At 46.9% G+C, this 14174-nt stretch overlaps 1 pseudogene; it reads left to right on the top strand.

The window, feature by feature from the left end:
• Positions 1 to 14174, top strand: part of LOC137537217 (zinc finger protein 208-like) — a 215944-nt pseudogene that overhangs the window by 40869 nt on the left and 160901 nt on the right.

The following is a 14174-nucleotide window of genomic DNA, read 5'->3' on the forward strand; positions in this document are numbered from 1 at the left end:
CCCTCATATTCCCAGTTCATCTGTGTCAGAAATCTGCTCCTAAGGACTGATGGTTATAAGTTTTACATGTGTGTGTTTTTATTTTGCTTTAAACATCTCTCATTGGTATGATTACACTTTGATGCTCCATGCGACCCACAAAGGTATCTTCTCCTTAGCTGATCCTATTAAGAAATGTTCCATCGTATCCGCAGATGACATCTAACTATGTCACTAAAAATCACCTCTATGAATGTAAGAGGCCTGAACTCCCCAATTAAAAGGCATTTGTTTTGTAGAGAGGTCAAAAGATACAATCCCCTGATCATTTTTGCCCAGGTAACCCACTTATTAGAAAAAGATAATTACAAATGTAGTAGCCCCACCTTCCCCATGTTATATTATAGCTTATTTAAAAATAAATAAAGAAAAGAGGAGTTATTATAGCCTTTCACAAAGATTTAAAAGTGGTACCCACTGAAGTGATCTTAAAGGGAAGGTCCAAGCAAAAAAAAAAAAAATGAGTTTTACTTACCTTAGGCTTCTACCAGCCCCATGCAGCCATCCTGTGCCCTCGTAGTCACTCACTGCTGCTCCAGTCCCCCGCTGGCAGCTTTCTGACCTCGGAGGTCAGGGCCAAATTGCGTACATTTTTACACATTCCCACTAGTGCAGGAACATTAACACATACATTTTTACGCGTTAGTGGTACAACGCGTACATTTTTGTTCCTGCACTAGCTGGAATGCGTAAAAATGTATGCAATGTAGCCCTGACCTCCGAGGTCAGAAAGCTGCCAGCAGGGGACTGGAGCAGCAATGAGTGACTACGAGGGCACAGGATGGCTACATGGGGCTGGTAGAAGCCCCAGGTAAGTGAAACTCATTTTTTTTTTTGCTTGAACCTTCCCTTTAAACCCCCAGGGCCAATACATTATATTTACAGGTCTTGTGAATGACCAAGCCTTGACGCTAGTATCCCTATACGCTCCGAACACTGGGCAAAAAGCATTCCTTCACAAACTCTGCTCTAAGATCCAAACTCACAAACAAGGACTGCTTCTGCTGGGGGAAGACTTTAATGCTTGTCTCTCCAAACTATACTCCTCTGCAAGGCACCCCCACCACCTCACCTTAATAGATAAACAAGTTAAGTGGAATAACTTATTTGACCCCTGGAGAATTCTCCACAACAACGAGAAAGATTACACACATTGGTCTGCGGTCCATAAGACCCACTCTAGAATTGACCCTTTTCTCACAGATAAGGTCCTCCAAGAAGTTCTAAGCATAGAAATTGACACAGCTATTTGGTCGGACCCCCGATACATATTACTTTTCGAAACTCATCAACTATCCCCAAACCCTTCCTTTGGAGATTAAATACCTCTCTATTAGCAGATAAGTCCTTTTCTGACAAGGTAGAGATGGAGTTAAAAGCATTCTTTGATATCAATAGAAGATCTGAAGTTGGCATTCCCAGCATTTGGGCTACGCATAAAGCCTTTGTTAGAGGCATATTGATCCGTCAAAGATCACTGAAGAAAAGAGAACATAATCAAGCATTTGACACACTAGTCACTCACAGAAAAACTCTATAAACAACAACCTACTCTAGAACTTGAGAAAGAACTTTTCTTTCTCAGGAAAGACCTTAGTAACCTGAATCATAAGTATGATTACTACTTACAAAAATGCAACCTAAATTTTTACTCTCAGAGTAACAAAGCCAGTAAATATCTTGCGAATCTCCTAAAACACAAACAAAACAAAGCTAGAATTTCTTCTCTAACACATCCAGTCACCAAAGATATAGTTTCCAACCCCAAAGCGATAGCAGACATGTTCAGCGACTACTACAACAAACTCTACAACTTGAACTCGGATCCCTTTACCCCCCAACCCTCCAAAGCTCTAATTAACCAATTCTTGGAGTTGATTTAGCTCCCACAACTCTCCCAATCACAATTAACATACCTTAATAGTCCTTTCTCTGATGCTGAAATACTTAAAACAATCAAATCATTGAAACGGAATAAAGCTCCCAGACCAGATGGGTTCAGCAATGAATATTTACTGGCTTTCTCATCTACACTCACCCCTTATCTCGCCCTCCTCTTTAATAATTTTGCTTCTTCTGGTAAGATCCCTGATTAATTTTTATCTGCAAACATTACCGTTATTCATAAAGCTGGGAAAGATCAGAGAGACTCTGCCAACTACAGACCCATCTCGTTATTAAATGCTGATGTCAAACTTTACGCAAAATTGTTAGCAAACAGACTAATGCTTTTCACTCCTGACCTACTTTCCCAGGATCAAGTGGGCTTTATGAGAGGTAGGAAGGCGTCAGACGCCACAAGATGCATGCTTACCCTTGTCCGCTATGCTGAGCTCTGTCGGGTGCCTTCTCTCCTCCTTACTTTGGATGCGGAGAAGGCATTCGACAGAGTACACTGGCAATTTCTCAAAGCTACCCTCAATAAGTTTGGTTTTAATGGTCCAATTTTGTTTGCTATTATGGCCCTATATACTGCTCCTTCTGCCCGAGTGAACGCAGCAGGTTTTCTTTCATAACCGTTTGTTATAACCAATGGTACTAGACAAGGCTGCCCGCTTTCCCCAATCATTTTCGTTTTAATTCTGGAAAGGCTAGCCCAAAAAATACGCTCCAATCCTATGATCTCCGGAATCAAAGTTAAAGACTCCTCCCATGTAATCAATCTATTCGCCGACGATGTAGCGCTAATTATTACAAATCCAGAAATCTATCTTCCCCATTTAATCACTGATCTAAACAGTTTCTCAGCAGCCTCTCTTCACAAATTGAATCAGCACAAGTCCTTGATTTTAGGCCTTAATATGCCCCCCGAAGTTAAATCCCGCCTGGTCAAAACCTATCAGTTTCCCTGGGCAGAAGGAGTGGTAACATACCTAAGGATTAAAATTACGAATAGGGCCTCTGATCTATTCAAAACCAATTACATCCTTATGCTATCACTTCTAAAAACGGAATGTGCAGATCTATCTAAACACTGGCTTTCCTGGTCCGGCCATATTGCCGCTTTCAAACTCTTTTTACTCCCAAAAATGTTATATTTATTAAGGGCATTAATCATTCCATTACGCAAGTCCTTTATATTAGACTTTCAAAAATGTGACCACAAATTTGTATGGAAGGGCAAAAAAGCTACTAGCTAAAGAACTTCTTATCATATTATGATTCAGGCAAGAAGGAAAGGTGGCATGGGTTTACCGTGTATTTGGTCTTATTACACTGCCTCGGTACTAGACATGTCCAAACAATGGTTGGACTTTTCACTTCACAAACCGTGGGTTCAACTGGAACAAGACATCTCAGAATTCAACCTCCATAACTTACTGGTAGCTTCATTTCTTGGTCGCAAAACTTCTCCCAATACCATACAATACCCAAGTATTTTAACCACCCTTAAAGCATAGGAATACTTCATCAAACATCCCCCTGATAAAAAAGACCCCTCTACACTTAATGTAAATCTTTCAGTCCTAAAACTTCTAATTCCTAATCTTGATCTCCATACGTGGCTCAATGCTGGTATAAATTCTTTAAATCACTTATATGAGGGTGACAATATTCGATCCTTTGCCAATCTGACCAGATCTTTCCATCTTCCCCCAAACCAATTATTTACGTATCATAGGATTTACAGTTTCCTCCACTCCAAAAGATTAGCTCTTCCTCCTTAGCCACTCCCATTCTAGCCATGCTCAACTATAAAGGCCACTTCAAAGGAGGCATCTCAATCTGGTACGAGGAGCTTATAAGAAATCCCATATTCCCTATTGAAAAGTATGCTCGGGTTTGGTCGCATGATTTAGATATGGAGATTTCTGCTGATAAATTGGTCTCTGCTTGCTCCGCCTAACTTCAACTCTCTAAATGCAGTTTCCACTGGGAACTGATGAGGAAAACTTTATACAGATGGTACTTAACCCACAGAAAAGTAGCGTCCTTCTCTAAAAACTCTTCCCCTACATGTTGGAAATGTGGCTCCGATATAGGTACCTATTTCCACATGTTTTGGGATTGCCCTCCTATTGCTAGATTTTGGTGCAACATTGAGATATTAATCACGTCCCTGATACTCCCAGACGTCCATATAACCCCCCAACTAGCACTATTAATGCTTGACTTCTACAAAATTCCCAAGATGGCACAACCCATCATCTGCCGCACAATCCTCGCAGCATTACACCTGATAACTTCAAATTGGAAAACTACTGAAGAACTTTCCTTCCCACATCTTTTAGCTCTAGTTAAAAAGAATTTAAATATGGAGATCAGAATTAGGAATAGAACCACGAATATTATTAATATACTAGCGGAGGAATGGCCATCTTTTTCCCCGTACTAAGATACCCTCTTAGAGCCCTCATACATCTATGCTAGGTCGCACACGCATAAGGCACTCACCGTCCCTTTAAGCTTCACTGCCTTACATGTAACATACTCCTATATTTTGAAGCTTTGGTTTTTATGTTTATATAACTGTACATAGTTAGCTCCAGTTATAGTACAATCTCTCTACAGAACTCCAAAGCGACACCTTCTGTTCTAAGGTCCTTGCCGAAAGGTCCATCTGGGATGAACAGTAGGGTAATTTACTCGCTACCATGTTTATGTCAGCCTCTATGAGGTTATGTATCACAGGGTCAGGTACTTTGAATTATTACTTTTGTTCTGTATCTCTAGCTAGTGAAATCTGTTCATTAGAAATCACACTCTCTATTGTTTGTCAAGAGTACTGTTCTACTGGTTTGTATATCATTAGATCTTGTATTCTCATCCTGTTGTTATGCATGATTGTATACGAGTTAAACAATAACATTTGGATTATAATGAAAAAAACAGGGGTCAGTCTATTGAGACCCTATAAGAGTTTTATAGTCATCAGAGTACTGGAACTCCACCCAGATGGAACAAATTTTAATGTATGTTTTAATTTTGTGCATTGAAGACAGGATAATCTCCTCCGTCTTGGCTGTCCCTCGATCCCTCTGAACCCACAGGGCTAACGTGGGTGGTTTGTTAGACTTCCATAGAGCTGGAATCGCTGCCCTGGCTGCATTGATTAAGTGAATCAGGACAGTCGTTTTGTGAGATGTAACAGAGAATGGGATGGCATGTAACAGACATCCGGGGTGAAAGGGGCGGAGACAGAGGAGATCCTATATGACCAGTGATATCTCCAGTAATGAGTAACAGGGAAAGGTATGGCATGTAACAGGAAGACTTCCTGGGTGAAAGGGATGGAGACCAGGGCTGTGGAGTTGGTACAGAAATCCAACTACGACTACTCCGTTTATGAAACCACCAACTCCGACTCCAGGAACCCAAAATTGCTTTGACTCCGACTCCTTAGTCAAATACTTCCGAGGGCTTAGAATTTGGTATAAAAATCATCCGACACCTCTGTTTATGTAAACACCAACTCCGACTCCACAGCCCTGATGGAGACAGAGGAGATCTTTTCTGACCAGTGATGAGCTTGTCTCCAGTAATTAATTTTAACATGACACTGGCCAGCGTAATGGTAAGATTTCATTATTAGTTTAACCACTTAAAGAGAGTCTGAAGCGAGAATAGATCTCGCTTCAGACCTCATATATAGCAGGGGCATGCGTGCCCCTGCTAAAACGCCGCTATCCCGCGGCTTAACTGGGGTCCCTTACCCCCCAAAATCCCCTCCGTGATGCGGGGGAGCGCTTCCGCATTGGGGCAGGGCTAACCGCCGCAGCCCTGCCCCATGCGCGTCTGTCAGACTCGTACCTCCGCCTCTCCCCCGCCCCTCTCAGTCTTCCTTCACTGAGAGGGGCAGGGTAGAGGCGGCGATGCGCGTCTGATAGACGCGCATGGAGGCAGGGCTGCAGCCGTTAGCCCTTGCCTCCAGGAAGAACAAAATCTACGACCAAGTTGGTCGTAGATTTTGCGGGGGGTGGGTTGGGGGGTCAGGGACCCCCGTTTAGCAGCAGGATAGCGGCGTTTTAGCAGGGGCACACGTACCCCTGCTACATATAAGAGCTGAAGCGAGATTTTGTCTCGCTTCAGTGTCTCTTTAAAGGGGAACTGAAGAGAGTGGTATATGGAGGCTGCCATGTTTATTTCCTTTTAATCAATACCAGTTGCCTGGCAGCCCTGCTGGTCTATTTCTCTGCAGTAGTATCTGAATAACACCAGAAACAAGCATGCAGCTAGTCTTGTCAGATCTGACTTTAAAGTCTGAAACACCTAATCTGCTGCATGCTTGTTCACGTTCTATGGCTAATAGTATTAGAGGCAAAGGATAAGCAGGGCTGCCAGGCAACTGGTATTGCTTAAAAGGAAATAGGTATATGGAGGCTGCCATGTTTACCGTATATACTCGCATATAAGCCGACCCGCATATAAGCCGACCCCCCCACTTTTACTTAACAAACCAGTAAAAAATGATTGACCCCCATATAAGCCGGGGGTAGGAAATGCTGGCCGCCTTATTCCCCTAGTGTGTCCCAGTATCGCTAGTATAGTGCCCAGTATAGCTAGTATAGTGCCCAGTATAGCTAGTATAGTGCCCAGTACAGCTAGTATAGTGCCCCAGTACAGCTAGTATAGTGCCCCAGTAAAGCTAGTATAGTGCCCCAGTATAGCTAGTATAGTGCCCCAGTATAGCTAGTATAGTGTCCATTATAGCTAGTATAGTGCCCAGTGTAGCTAGTATAGTGCCCCAGTATAGCTAGTATAGTGCCCATTATAGCTAGTATAGTGCCCCAGTATAGCTAGTATAGTGCCCAGTATAGCTAGTATAGTGCCCCAGTATAGCTAGTATAGTGTCCATTATAGCTAGTATAGTGCCCCAGTATAGCTAGTATAGTGCCCATTATAGCTAGTATAGTGCCCATTATAGCTAGTATAGTGCCCATTATAGCTAGTATAGTGCCCATTATAGCTAGTATAGTGCCCCAGTATAGCTAGTATAGTGCTCAGTATAGCTAGTATAGTGCCCCAGTATAGCTAGTATAGTGCCCCAGTATAGCTAGTATAGTGCCCATTATAGCTAGTATAGTGCCCATTATAGCTAGTATAGTGCCCATTATAGCTAGTATAGTGCCCATTATAGCTAGTATAGTGCCCAGTGCAGCTAGTATAGTGCCCAGTGCAGCTAGTATAGTGCCCAGTATAGCTAGTATAGTGCCCATTATAGCTAGTATAGTGCCCATTATAGCTAGTATAGTGCCCAGTGTAGCTAGTATAGTGCCCATTATAGCTAGTATAGTGCCCCAGTATAGCTAGTATAGTGCCCCAGTATAGCTAGTATAGTGCCCCAGTATCGCTAGGTAGTGCCCCAGTATCGCTAGTATAGTGCCCCAGTATCGCTAGGTAGTGCCCCCCCCCCCCCGCCTCCCCTCTCCCCTGCGGCCGCCGCTGCTTTTACCTTAGCAGGCGCCGCTTCTTCTATTCCCCTCCTCTCTGGCTCCGTAGGACAGCAGCACTCTTCACGGTGGCTGCTGTGATCAGACAGGAAGCAGCGAAGAGCGCGGCTTCCTGTAGCGGCGGTTGCTATGGGAACCGCTCTCTCTCTCTACTGCAGCCGCCGTGAAGAGCGCTGCAGTGATTTACGGAGCCGGACAGGAGGGGAATAGAAGAAGCGGCGCCGGGCAGGTAATTGCAGCAGTAGCGGCGGCCGCGGGGGGGGGGGTTAGTGCGGGGGGCTCGGACCACCATCACCAGCACCAGACTCGCATACAAGCCGACCCCCCAACTTTTGACCCCCTTTTTGGGGGTCAAAAATTCGGCTTGTATGCGAGTATATACGGTATTTCCTTTTAAGCAATACCAGTTGCCTGGCAGCCCTGCTGATCCTCTGCCTCTAATACTATTAGCCATAGTCCCTGAACAAGCATGCAGCAGATTAGGTGTTTCAGACTTTAAAGTCAGATCTGACAAGACTAGCTGCATGCTTGTTTCTGGTGTTATTCAGATACTACTGCAGAGAAATAGACCAGCAGGGCTGCCAGGCAACTGGTATTGATTAAAAGGAAATAAACATGGCAGCCTCCATATACCTCTCTCTTTAGTTCCCCTTTAAGACTTCAGTCATTTTGTTGCCTTATGCATCCGAGCAATTTTTACCTCCCTTTCATTTGCCAATAACTTTATTACTACTTATCACAATTCATTGATCTGTATCTTGTTTTTTCCGCCACCAATTAGGCTTTCTTTGGGTGGTACATTTTGCTAGGAATTATTTTTTTCTAAATGCATTTTAACAGGAATATTAAGAAAAAAATGGAAACAATTTATTATTTCTCAGTTTTCGGGCATTATAGCTTTAAAATAATACATGCTACCATATTTAAAACCCACGTATTTTTTTTGCCCATTTGTCCCGGTTATTACATCATTTAAATTTTGTCTCTATCACAGTGTATGGCGCCAATATTTTATTTGGAAATAATGGTGGTGCATTTTTTCAGTTTTGCGTCCATCACTATTTACAAGCTTATAATTAAAAAAAATAATCGTAAAGTACCCTCTTGACATGCATATTAAAAAACGTTCAGACCCTTAGGTAACTATTTATGGTTTTGTTTTTTTTTTGGTCCTGCAAGTGGAACAAGTATGCTTACAGGAAGTGCAGAGGGGACGTAACAGTTAGAAAGATTGCGGTTTCTCATAGAAGCGGTCAGTCTTTCTAATGGGGACTTAGATCAATGAATGCGAACTGTGTTCCCATTCGTTGATCTCCGTGCTAATGGGCGGCGGCACGGGAGTGTGCGAGCGTGTCGTCCACGGGAGCGCGCAGCAGCCTTATGGGCGTAGCAGCTACGTCTAAAAGGCTTAAATGGTTAATACATCGTATTTTCTAAGGGAAGCACACACTTGTTGCAAAAGACCAATTTTACCAAAGCAAAATATTGAAAATAATGCAAAACACAAGCAATAGTGGAACTATACAATTGTAAATACAAAAACATACTCCTATGATCTTTACAATAATAAACACTAATGAATTAATTATCTTTAATCAATTGCTGTAAAATCTTGCTCAGACAACAGTCCCACAGGGGCAGAGACTTTTCCTTTGGATCAAACTCGCATGCGCTTGGGTGAGGACAATGGAGCATCTGACCTCTTTAGTGTATGAGAAGGAGGTCCTTTTCCAGAAGGTATGGGATTTCTGGGACATAAGTTATGAGCAAAAGCAAGGGCTGGAGTCCCAAGTATAAGGATGTTTATTGAGGGGGAACTGGAAAGACACTGCTGCAGCCAAATAGATCATTAGGGCTACCTGGTAACTGGTATTGTTTAAGTGGAAATAAATATGGCAACCTCCATATTCTTCTCACTACAGTTGTCCTTTAAGTTCTTGCTGGGGTGAAATGAGCAAGCAGGCATATTGCAGATTCAGTCACACTTCTATGTGTCCCCTTTTCACACAGAGGACTTGATTCACTAAACCATGATAAGTTTAACTCAAATAATCTCCAGGTGAGGTGCCAGCCTATGTTTCCCCTTCTCACACAGAGTATGGTGTGCGGGGATCTCCAGGTGAGGTGCCAGCCTATGTGTCCTCTTCTCACACAGAGTGTGGTGTGCGGGGATCTCCAGGTGAGGTGCCAGCCTATGTGTCCCCTTCTCACACTGAGTGTGGTGTGCGGGGATCTCCAGGTGAGGTGCCAGCCTATGTGTCTCCTTCTCACACAGAGTGTGGTGTGCGGGGATCTCAAGGTGAGGTGCCAGCCTATGTGTCTCCTTCTCACACAGAGTGTGGTGTGCGGGGATCTCCAGGTGAGGTGCCAGCCTATGTGCCCCCTTCTCACACAGAGTGTGGTGTGCGGGGATCTCCAGGTGAGGTGCCAGCCTATGTGTCCCCTTCTCACACAGACAGGGACGGATCTAGGGGGGGGCAGGCGGGTATCTTGCCCCAGGCGCAGTTTGTTGAATTCTTAAAAAGGCGGCAAAATGAATGGCTGTTTAGGCGCCAAAACCTGACCTTTAGGCGCCAAAACCTGACCTTGCCCCAGGCGCAACTTGGTCTAGATCCGTCCCTGCACACAGAGTGTGGTGTGCGGGGATCTCCAGGTGAGATGCCAGCCTATGTGTCTCCTTCTCACACAGAGTGTGGTGTGCGGGGATCTCCAGGTGAGGTGCCAGCCTATGTGTCCCCTTTTCACAAAGAGTGTGGTGTGCGGGGATCTCCAGGTGAGGTGCCAGCCTATGTGTCCCCTTCTCACACAGAGTGTGGTGTGCGGTGATCTCCATGTAAGGTACCAGCCTATGTGTCCCCTTCTCACACAGAGTGTGGTGTGCAGTGATCTCCAGGTAAGGTGCCAGCCTATATGTCCCCTTCTCACACAGAGTGTGGTGTGCGGTGATCTCCAGGTGAGGTGCCAGCCTATGTGTCCCCTTCTCACACAGAGTGTAGTATGCGGGGATCTCCAGGTGAGGTGCCAGCCTATGTGTCTCCTTTTCACACAGAGTGTGGTGTGCGGTGATCTCCATGTAAGGTACCAGCCTATGTGTCCCCTTCTCACACAGAGTGTGGTGTGCGGTGATCTCCAGGTAAGGTGCCAGCCTATATGTCCCCTTCTCACACAGAGTGTGGTGTGCGGTGATCTCCAGGTGAGGTGCCAGCCTATGTGTCTTCTTCTCACACAGAGTGTGGTGTGCGGGGATCTCCAGGTGAGGTGCCAGCCTATGTGTCCCCTTCTCACACAGAGTGTGGTGTGTGGGGATCTCCAGGTGAGGTGCCATCCTATGTGTCCCCTTCTCACACAGAGTGTGATGTGCGGTGGTCTCCAGGTGAGGTGCCAGCCTATGTGTCCCCGGCTAAAAGTGACTGGGGAGAACACTGCTCTAGGTGTTTCCCACTGGCTCTGGCATGCCCCTCCCTCTAATGCTGCAGCTTCTCCCCCTGTTGTCCTCTAGGTGTTTCCCGCTGGATCTGGCATGCCCCTCCCTCTAATGCTGCAGCTTCTCCCCCTGTTATCCTCTAGGTGTTTCCTGCTGCCTCTGGCATGCCCCTCCTTCTAATGCTGCATCTCCCCTTCCCCCCCTGTTGTCCTCTAGATTTTTCCCGCTGGCTCAGGCATGCCCCTCCCTCTAATACTGCATCTTCCCCCCCTGTTATCCTCTAGGTGTTTCCCGCTGGCTTTGGCATGTCCCTCCCTCTAATGCTGCATCTTCTCCCCGTTATCCTCTAGGTGTTTCCTGCTGGCTCTGGCATGCCCCTCCCTCTAATGCTGCATCTTCTCCCCCTGTTGTCCTCTAGGTGTTTCCTGCTGGCTCTGGCATGCCCCTCACTCTAATGCTGCATCTTCTCCCCCTATTGTCCTCTAAGTGTTATCTGCTGGCTCTGGCATGCCCCTCCCTCTAATGCTGCATCTTATCCCCCTGTTGTCCTCTAGGTGTTATCCGCTGGCTCTGGCATGCCCCTCCCTCTAATACTGCATCTTCTTCCCTTGTTGTCCTCTAGGTGTTATCCGCTGGCTCTGGCATTTCCCTCCTTCTAACGCTGCATCTTCTCCCCCTGTTGTCCTCTAGGTTTTTCCCACTGGCTCTGGCATGCCCCTCCCTCTAATGCTGCAGCTTCTCCCCCTGTTGTCCTCTAGGTATTTCCCACTGGCTCTGGCATGCCCCTCCCTCTAATGCTGCATCTGCTCCCCCTGTTGTCCTCTAGGTGTTTCCTGCTGGCTCTGGCATGCCCCTCCCTCTAATGCTGCATCTTCTCCCCCTGTTATCCTCTAGGCGTTTCCCACTGGCTCTGGCATGCCCCTCCCTCTAATGCTGCATCTGCTCCCCCTGTTGTCCTCTAGGTTTTTCCCGCTGGCTCTGGCATGCCCCTCCCTCTAATGCTGCATCTTCTCCCCCTGTTATCCTCTAGGTGTTTCCCGCTTGTTCTGGCATGCCCCTCCCTCTAATACTGCAAATTCTCCCCACGTGGTCCTCTAGGTGTTTCCCGCTGGCTCTGGCATGCCCCTCCCACTAATGCTGCATCTTATCCCCCTGTTGTCCTCTAGGTGTTTCCCGCTGGCTCTGGCATGCCCCTCCCTCTAATGCTGCATCTTCTCCCCCTGTTGTCCTCTAGGTGTTTCCCACTGGCTCTGGCATGCCCCTCCCTCTAATGCTGCAGCTTCTCCCCCTGTTGTCCTCTAGGTGTTTCCCACTGGCTCTGGCATGCCCCTCCCTCTAATGCTGCATCTGGTCCCCCTGTTGTCCTCTGGGTGTTTCCCGCTGGCTCTGGCATGCCCCTCCCTCTAATGCTGCATCTTCTCCCCCTGTTGTCCTCTAGGTTTTTCCCGCTGGCTCTGGCATGCCCCTCCCTCTAATGCTGCATCTTCTCCCCTGTTTTCCTCTCTGTATTTCCCGCTGGCTCTGGCATGCCCCTCCCTCTAATGCTGCATCTTCTCCCCCTGTTGTCCTCTAGGTTTTTACCGCTGGCTCTGGCATGCCCCTCCCTCTAATGCTGCATCTTCTCCCCCTGTTGTCCTCTAGGTGTTATCCGCTGGCTCTGGCATGCCCCTCCCTCTAATGCTGCATCTTCTCCCCCTGTTATCCTCTAGGTGTTTCCTGCTGGCTCTGGCATGCCCCTCCCTCTAATGCTGCAGCTTCTCCCCCTGTTATCCTCTAGGTGTTTCCCGCTGGCTCTGGCATGCCCCTCCTTCTAATGTTACATCTTCTCCCCCTCTTTTCCTCTAGGTTTTTACCGCTGGCTCTGGCATGCCCCTCCCTCTAATGCTACATCTTTTCCCCCTCTTTTCCTCTAGGTTTTTACCGCTGGCTCTGGCATGCCCCTTTCTCTAATGCTACATCTTCTCCCCCTGTTGTCCTCTAGGTTTTTACCGCTGGCTCTGGCATGCCCCTCCCTCTAATGCTTCATCTTCCCCCCCTGTTGTCCTCTAGGTGTTTCCCGCTGGCTCTGGCATGCCCCTCCCTCTAATGCTGCAGCTTCTCCCCCTGTTGTCCTCTAGGTTTTCCCTCCTGGCTCTGGCATGCCCCTCCCTCTAATGCTACATCTTCTCCCCCTGTTTTCCTCTCGGTGTTTCCCGCTGGCCGCCGCCTTGATCCGCGGCTGCGCAGTATGCTTTGCCGCGAGTGCGACTGCGCAGCCTTTCGTCCGCCTCCAGCCGCACCCGACGTACGCTTCAGGAGGATGTCGGGAACCACTATGCGGTTGGAGGCGGGCTAAAGGCTGCGCAGTCGCACTCGCGGCAAAGCGTACTGCACAGCCGCGGATCAAGGAGGCGGCCATCTTAGGGGTGGAATGGATGCGACCCGTTCGGTGCGGTCGGGACAAGCCCTGGGGGAACTAAAAGGTCTAGATTGACGGCGGTACGGAGCAGAGGACGCGGAGGCCGTCCTCCGTGGATTCTGCAGATAAAAAGGTAAAGTGTCATTTTCGGCATTTTGGCCTCAGAAGTCCTGTAAAAATCCTATGTTGGCCCCTGGATATGGAAGCTGCTATATTTATTTCCTTTTAAATAATACCAGTTCCCTGGTGTCCTGCTGACCTCTTTCTCTGCAGTAGTGTCTGAATCACACACCTTAAACAAGCATGCAGCTAATCCAGTCAGACTTCAGTCAGAAACACCTGACTTGCTGCATGCTTGTTTAGGGACTATGGCTAAAAGTATTAGAGGCAGATGCTCCGCAGGGCAGCCAGGCAATGTGCACTGCTCCCAAGGAAATAAATGTCAGCCTCTTTCAGTTCAGGTTTCCTTTAATTTGTGATAGAGGATATTAAATTCTAGTATTTGAGTGTGCGTGATTTCTGATTGGTGTGACTGGGTTGCTCTGCCCAGGAAGGTTAGGCAGAATAATGTTTATTGGGGGGAGGGGGCAATTTAGTATTTGCAATGAGCGCTCTTACCTAGATTATAGGCCACTGTGTGTGTGTGTGTGTGTGTGTGTGTGTGTGTGTGTGTGTGTGTGTGTGTGTGTGTGTGTGTGTGTGTGTGTGTGTGTGTATGGCATCCGAATGGCAGTAATTCTTCCTCTATCTCTGGTGGAAGAAGCTGACACTTCTTGTAACTATGGATCCACATCCAATAATAAGAACAATTGTATACAGCAGGGTGCAGGTGAGTCCGCAAACAGAGGCTGCAGTTAGTCTTTTCACCACAAGATGGCGACATCACATCTCCTGGGTGAAACGCACAGAAAGGAAGTAATGA

Source organism: Hyperolius riggenbachi, chromosome 10, assembly GCF_040937935.1.
Source record: "Hyperolius riggenbachi isolate aHypRig1 chromosome 10, aHypRig1.pri, whole genome shotgun sequence".
NCBI classification, from domain to species: domain Eukaryota; kingdom Metazoa; phylum Chordata; class Amphibia; order Anura; family Hyperoliidae; genus Hyperolius; species Hyperolius riggenbachi.